General features: G+C 38.4%; 1 pseudogene; it reads left to right on the top strand.

Moving 5' to 3' along the window:
• Positions 1–431: 431 nt before the first annotated feature.
• On the top strand, positions 432–567 carry LOC118591698 (annotated as a pseudogene).
• The last annotated feature ends 7371 nt before the right edge of the window (positions 568–7938 follow it).

Below are 7938 nucleotides of genomic sequence, written 5' to 3'. Positions count from 1 at the left end.
TATCTTTACCTCTTTTTTCTCTAATCCATTTTAGTGTGTATTCCAAAGCTGCATGTATTGTTTGCATGATCACCATGGCCTTTGACTTTGTATCCCAGTGAAACCTGCAAACAGTATATCCTTTTCCTGAAATAAAATAGTGTTTGTCCTGAACACTAGATCATCTTCATGGCCGTCGTCATTGGCACTTTTGCAGCTTTCTCAGCAGACTGAAAGGACAGCTGAAGCCACTTTGACACAGTGTTACCCTTATTTTTGTGAGGGTCTCTGATTTTTTTTCATTTTTATTTATTTTTCTATTATCAGCTTGATACAGTATAAATTCTTATCCTAATAGTGAAATGTTTCATTGAGACTTGCCCAGTAATTGACTAAAACCAAAACTTAGTATAAGCCACAGTCATCCTAGGTTCCCCCTGCTATATAGCCTCCCTGATTCTGTGGCCTTTTGGCTAAGATCAAGTGTAGTATCTGTTCTTATCAGTTTAACAGTATTACCCTGATCTCCACTCTATACCCAAGGCAGTCACTCACTGATATGAGCTGATCTGAGCAATACAAGCCTGAGTGCTAAGAGGGCTGTCATCTGGACATTGAACATCAGAGACTGCATATGTGAGAAGGGCCAATCCACAAGCAAACTGTATGGAACCCAGGCTTCTGTCTAGTGGGAATCAACCTCCCTGTAGTTACTTCCCTGTTATCTCCATCCACTGACAATTTGGGTGGCAGAAAGATGCATGGATGTTTCACACTTGCTTAGAAGATCTGGTAAAATACGTTTGTGTGATGGAAATAATTTTGTAGTAAAGACTCTTTCGAAGAAGTAATAAGTGGATGAACAGTGGACTTGAGAGGAGTAGCCTCAACTGAAAGCAATAAAGATGAGCAGAATGGGGCTAGAGAGATGGTCCATGGGCTAAAAATAGCTACTGCTTTTGCAAAAACTCTTACATTTGGTTCCCAGCACCCATATGATGACTAGCAATCATGTGGAACCCTGGTTCCAAGAATTCTAACATCCTCTTCTGACCTACAAGAGCACTAGACATGCACGTGGTATATGTAAACACACACGCACACAGAAAATACTCATACACATAAAATTAAAAAAATAAATCTTCAAAAAGGATAAGAATTAAGGTTTCTCAAGTGTGTGATCTTTCAGAGAGGAAGGACAGCAGCGGCAGCGGCAGCGAGAGGTAAAAAAGGGTTTTAGTCTCAGCTCTCAGCTATTGCTCTGACCCCTGGGGCTTTTAACTCTGTGTTTGGCTCTGTGTTTCTTATTTAATGAGACCATTACATCTACATATGAATATCCTTGATATGGTTTCCTACAGCATAAGATTGGGATGTATGGGTGAGTATTACAAGACTGATAGTATACCATTTTAAAAATAACATACAAAGTATTTGATATTATTTTATATATAATACTTATTGAACCATTGTTTATAATAGACAAAATGTAAAAGCAATTTAAGTGTCCATCAACATATGTAAATCAATCACTTCTGGTATTTCCAATCTGTAGGATGGTATTGAATAACAAACAAATATGATGGCCTGGTAGATGCTCCAACTTAGATAAACTTTGAAATTATTGTTAAGTTATTTTAAAAAAGCCAAATGAAATGAGTACATTTTCTATGATAGTATTTATATGAAAGATATAGGACAGACAAATTTATAGAGACTGATCATACATTAATTGTTTCATAGTATCCAAAAAGGGTTGGAACCAATATGGATATTAATGTCCTTTTTGTAAAACACTATAGCATTTTTCTTTATGACAAAATACTTTTATTAATTCCTTTAGAACATCATTCAATATATTTTAATCACTTGCAACATCTACTCCTCAACCTAACTCTTGCTAGGCACACCCCTACCCACCAACTAGGAATTTTCAGCAGGTGCCGAGTTTCAACACAGGTTCAACAAATGATAAGTGAGAGAAAAAGAACTGAGGATGAAGAATTACAGACTATGGTGGAATTCTAAGACAGTGTGGGCCAGAGCAATGTAAAATCTGTAAGCTTCATGAAAGGGGATTTGAATTCCACAAAAACACACTGATGCTAGTTAGTGTCTATGTAGAAGTCTGATGGAAGGGTACACTGGTAAGAAAGGATAATATCTGGAGGACATGGCGATGGAGCAGCGTGGCAGTGGGACCTTTCCCTTATCCTAATTTCCCACCTTAAGGTAGGTTCCCTTGAAGAAGATGGGAGCAGCACATTTACCTAGCTACAGTGGAGATTACATTGGGAGCTAGGCTAACCTTGAGATAAGAAAGCATATCCTCCCACGGAGGTAGTAAATTTAATAGCATTTAAAAACCACAAGGAAACATGTTTATATACGAATCCATCTTTCCTTCCAGCTGCACGTGGTGGCACATATCTGCAATGCCAGCCAATGAGAAAAGAAGAAAGAGGGTCAGGCATCCAAGGCTTTCCTAGGCTCTGTGACATGTTCCAGGCCACTCTAGGCTTCCTGACACACTGTCTCACAGAAGCTAAAAGCATATCTTTCTGATTTAATTGTCACCAGTGTTCGCTCACAAATTTCTCTCTAGTGTTACCCAGAAAGCACACAGACACACACCCCTGCCACGGGAAACTTTGCCTTACATGCTTTTCAGATCCCAGCTACTTTTTTGTCTTTACAAAAAAGCTCAGGTGTTGTTGCCTCACTGCCTTGTGATATTTACTGGACGTCAACCTGTCGACAGGATTTCTTTGATTACCTTTCTGAAACCAAAACCTCTGTCAGCACAAAGCATGCTCCATAAATTGCTTTCAGAGTGGAACCTATTTTCTTTCCCAACTATAGGCTGTATTAGTTCGGGGGTGGGGGGTGGGGAGTAGGTGGTGGGAAACTGCATACAAAACCTTCTAAATCCTTAATGTTGGTGCTGCAGTCTCCCAGCTTATGTAGGCAGCAGGTAATCTAATTATTTGTAGAAAGCAGCATTGTGAATAATTTAACAAGTGTTTGCCTTCAAGAAAATATTGAATTCAGAGCATTTTGCAAATAATTCAATAAACAGGAAAAAATACTACAATACTTACTTTTTAGGAAAAATGTGCAGACCTAAAGGAAAGCTCTGTGCTTTTCTATACTTTTAGTCTCTTACTCCCTCTAGAGCTAAACAAAGGAATATTCAAATTCTGGGTCTTTGATTAACAGATATGAAGAAATGATTCAGCCAAGCTTTCTGCTGCTTTGTGGAGTATCATATAAGTTCTGTGATTGACAGTCATACACATTATTTGACTGGACCATGGGCCCCAGCTAGCTAATTGCACGTTAATCTACGTGTTGCTGAGAAGATATTCTATAGCTATGGTTTACATTTACACTCAGTTATCCTTAAGTGAAGATTATCCTTGCAAACCTGGATGGTGCAATTCCAATCAGCCGTGAGGCCTCAGCAGGAAAAAAAAAAAAAAATGAAGATTTTCCCGAGGAAGAAAGACCATTCAGACTGCAGCTTCAGCTCCTCCTGGGCATTTCCATCTTCAACTAGGGAGTCTGCATTTGTCTGTCCCTGTGAAGAATAGCTTGGAAATAATAAATATTCAATCTCTCTCTCTCTCTCTCTCTCTCTCTCTCTCTCTCTCTCTCTCTCTCCCTGTATGTGTGTGTGCATAATCTATGTGTCTCTTATAAATATGTATGTATAAACACACACACACATTCATGGGTCAACCAGAGAATAATAAGATTGGCATGCATACCAAATAAAATCTTCAATTTTTAAAAAGAATGAATGTGGGGGGCATTTTTTTTCTTTCTTCTTTTTTTATTTATTATATTTGTGTTTTAATTTTACACATTAGCCATGGGTTCCCTTGTCCTCCCCCCTCCCGCCCCCGCCCCCAACTTCCCCCCCAGCCCCTCCCCTCCATTCCCATCTCCTCCAGGGCCAAGACTCCCCTGGAGATTCATTTCAACCTGGTGGATTCAGTACAGGCAGGTCCTGGCAGGGAGATACCATGATCAGGTAAGGGGCATTTTTAAAGATTTATTTTTATTTTTGTGTGTTTATGTATGTTTTGTGAATGTATGTCACATGTGCTAATTCAGGTGTACCACAGAGGGCCTCAAATGCCCTAGACCATGGTTACAGGAGGTTGTGAGGACATGATGTAGATACTGGGAACCTAAAGGAACTTCAGAAGAGCAGGAGTCTTCTTAATCTCTGTACCAGCCAGCCAGCTCCCATATTGATACATTTTTATATGTACATGTATATATAAAAAACATCTATGAATAAGTGTGTGAGGTGTGTGTGTGTGTGTGTGTGTGTGTGTGTGTGTGTGTGAGAAAGAGAAAGAGAGAGAGAGGTTGTGTTTAAATGTCAAACTTTCTTTCTACTACCAAGAGACCATTGAGGGAGGATGAGATGACTTAACAGGTAAAGGGACTTGCCATCAAGACCCAGAGTTCAATCTCTGTCACCTATATGATGGAAGGAATGTAATCATTCTCACAAATTGTTCTCTGGCACACACACACACACACACACACATGCATACACACACATGCACACACACACACACACGCACGCATACACCCACTTGCATACATGCACACACACATAGTAAATAAAATGTTTTTAAAGGTTTTCAAAAGAACATTTAAATTAAAAAAAGACCATTAGGCATTATTCTCCAGTTTCCTGATCAGATAGTCCTGCAAGATATAAAAGGAAAGAAAAAAATTTGTATTTATATATGTGTATACATAGAATAAATATATTCTTCTAAAATGTGTCAGACATTGTACTACATGTTTCATATGTGTTATATATTATTAATTCTTTTAGAAAACACACCACTGTTCCTCAAAGGAAGATATGTAGGACAGTGAGGACAAGAAGAAGCATTTCATATAGAGTGGACTGACAGAGGTGTCATGGACTGTGGATGGGGATCTACCAACACTCTGTGTTAGGGACATGTTGTAGGCATTATGTTACTAAGATTTCCATTAATGCAGCAAAATTCCTGAGATAATCAACTTCAAGAGAGGTAAGGTTCCTTTGGGCTCATAGTTTTCGAGTAGCAGTCTTTGGTTCCTTTCGTAGCCTAAAGTAAGGCAAGACATTACAACAGAGCACATGGTGTAGAAAAGATGACAGCTCATGACAGCTAGGAAGTGAGAGGAGGAAGAAGGGCCAGGATTCCAACACTCCTTTCAAGGGGACCTTTTCATGTGAGCAGAATACCTCCTGTTAGGTCCCACTTTATGAAGGTCCTACTATCTTCCTGGATTGCCATAAACTGGGAAGCCAGCTTTTCACACAGGAGCACATCCAATCCCTAGCAGGCATCAAGTGAAAGTGGGCTTCCTCATTTTGGAAAGGAGAATGACAAGATCTGCCTCACTTTGCTGGTAGTCACTATGATGAATTAGCATGTACAGCTACTCAGCCATTTGTCAGACACATTGAGTAAGGTTGTAACAAATGTTTGCTAGCCCAGTGTTCTAGACATGAAGACCTTGTATAATGATCTGTGTTTTTCTTTTTTTCTACTTGCTTCCTTATCTGGCCTATCTTTCAGAGGACACACAAATAGCCAAGTGCCTCAGTGTCCTGAATTTTCATTTTACCATCAAACACAATGCTTTTCCCTGTCTCGAAAGACCAAGGGAGTTTATAAAGAGGAATTCTGTCTCCTGATTTTCTAGAACTGTTTTAATCTGTATTTTTCTAAAAAGAGGATTCTATAGAGGGCACTTTGCTATTTTGTTCAAATAAAGCAAGAACACATTTCCTGGTCCAAGAAAAATACATTGTGTTGCACTTATATTGGGTTTTATAATGATTGGTTAAAACAAAGGAAAACTAATCTATCACTGTTAGTTACTAATGAATTACATTTTTCTTATTTATTATCCAACAAATACAGTCAGATTTTATCTGTGAAATAGTTGGTGATTTTTCACTTACATTTCTCTAAAGGGAAAAGCAATCTAGCAACAAAAACTAGCTTCTCATTTGTGCTTTTTCCCCAGTCTGGGCAGAAAAGGTTGGGGTTGGCTGTGACTGGAGAGCACTTAGGATCTGTGAAAGCATGCCTACAGACAAATGCTTCATGCCCTCCAGAAAATGAAAGCAAGTGAAAATGTAATCCATTCTATGTGAAGCAGGCTAACATCTTGCAATGATAACTTGTAGTGGTTCTCAATCTTCCCAATGCTGAGACTCTTTAATACAGTTCCTTGTGGTGTGGTGACCCCCAGACACAAAATTATTTTTGCTGCTACTTCATAAGTGTAATTTTGGTACTGTTGTGAATCATAATGTAAATATCTGATATGCAAGATATCTGCTATGTGATCCCTGTGGGGGTTGTGACCCAGGGAGGGGAAGCAGCTGATCCATATTCCATGTCCTGGCTGCCTAGGTGTGACTGTACCTCCCATTCATGAAGTTCTAAGGACTCTTACAAGAATTTCACACCAAGCCTCAGGCATTACCTTTGCTTCATACTGCACTAGCATAAGAAATACATACACTTCCTCGCTTAGTGTAAAGACATCTTGGCATTAGTCAAGGGCATACATTATCATGCTGTTGACCCAAATTTTAAACTTGTTTCAAGGTAGCTAGCTGATGGCCTCAGTGGGACAAAGCAGTTATGTGGCCTCTATGATTTTCTACTTCTAAAATAAAGATAACATTTGAAAGTGATGGGAAGTTTGCAGTGAGATATGAGAAGTACGTAATAAAAGGGAATCAGGAGGTATGGTGTTAGCTATTTACACTATAAAAAATCACAAAATGTAGTTGTTAACTTATAAAGTTAAGTGTAATTGTTAGTTTTAAAGTTGTTAACATGTTTAAAGGTTTATTTTGTTATCAAATGAATCCAATTCTAAATCCCATATTTTGTTGTATGTAAATCTAAGCCTAGTTTGAGGTTTCTTCACAAGTTAGTTACTTCATCCCTAAGTAGTGAGCATCATTCACCACATCTGGCTGTTTGCAAAATTAGAGAGTAAAAATAGAGTTTCCAGGGGTCAAGGCTATTACCAAACTCAGGCTCTGAATACACACCAATGTGGTAAATATTCTAGTACTCTTTAGAGGAAACTGAGGCATATCACATCCACAAACATAACCTAGTTACTCATCTGACAGAAGAAAATATGAAACCTTTCCCCCTATGTCATTAATAAGCTAACGGTATTTCTGTGACAAAGCTGAAGACGATGGTCTACAGAAGATGGAGAGCCATCTTTAATTTCATACTCTTTTCATACAATCCCCAGCCATCGATGAGTTCCATGTTGTACATCCAAACCAACCTAGAACCTGATTACTTGTTCCTCCATCCATTACACTTCCTCATGACAAGACATTTTTATCTCTTAATTAAATAAAAAGCCCCTCATTTCATAAACAACACAAAAGAGAGGTTTCAAGTCCATTTTACTGGTATATAGTGGTAACAAAATAAATGTGCTATCAAATAATATTATATCTATAAAGGGATGTACACACATGTATATATATATATATACACACACACACACACACACACACACACACATACACATATATGTATGCTAAGCAAGCTCTACTTGCTTAGCTATATCCTCAGTCTTCTTTTTACTTTTTAAGTTGAGATATGGTCTCATTAAGTTGCTTGAGCTGTCAGTTACTATGTTGACCTAACAGAAGACTTGAATTTGCAGTACTCTAACCTCAGCTTTCAAATAGCTAATACTATGTACCTGTGTTACCAGATCCAGTTGGCACAAACTACATTACTTTTGCTATATTCTTCACATGAAGGCACAGTCTTAAATTTTCTTCATTTTCCAGAGCTGGCCTCTGTTCAGTGTAAAGAGCTGGCTATCATTCTGTGAGGCTGTATTCTGCATCTTCTCAGGGGAAGAACTTTTGTAGCAAAG

This window comes from Onychomys torridus, chromosome 9 (genome assembly GCF_903995425.1).
Source record: "Onychomys torridus chromosome 9, mOncTor1.1, whole genome shotgun sequence".
In the NCBI taxonomy this organism is placed as follows: domain Eukaryota; kingdom Metazoa; phylum Chordata; class Mammalia; order Rodentia; family Cricetidae; genus Onychomys; species Onychomys torridus.
Note: the sequence above shows the minus strand (reverse complement) of the source record. Positions and strands in the feature narration are given on the sequence as shown.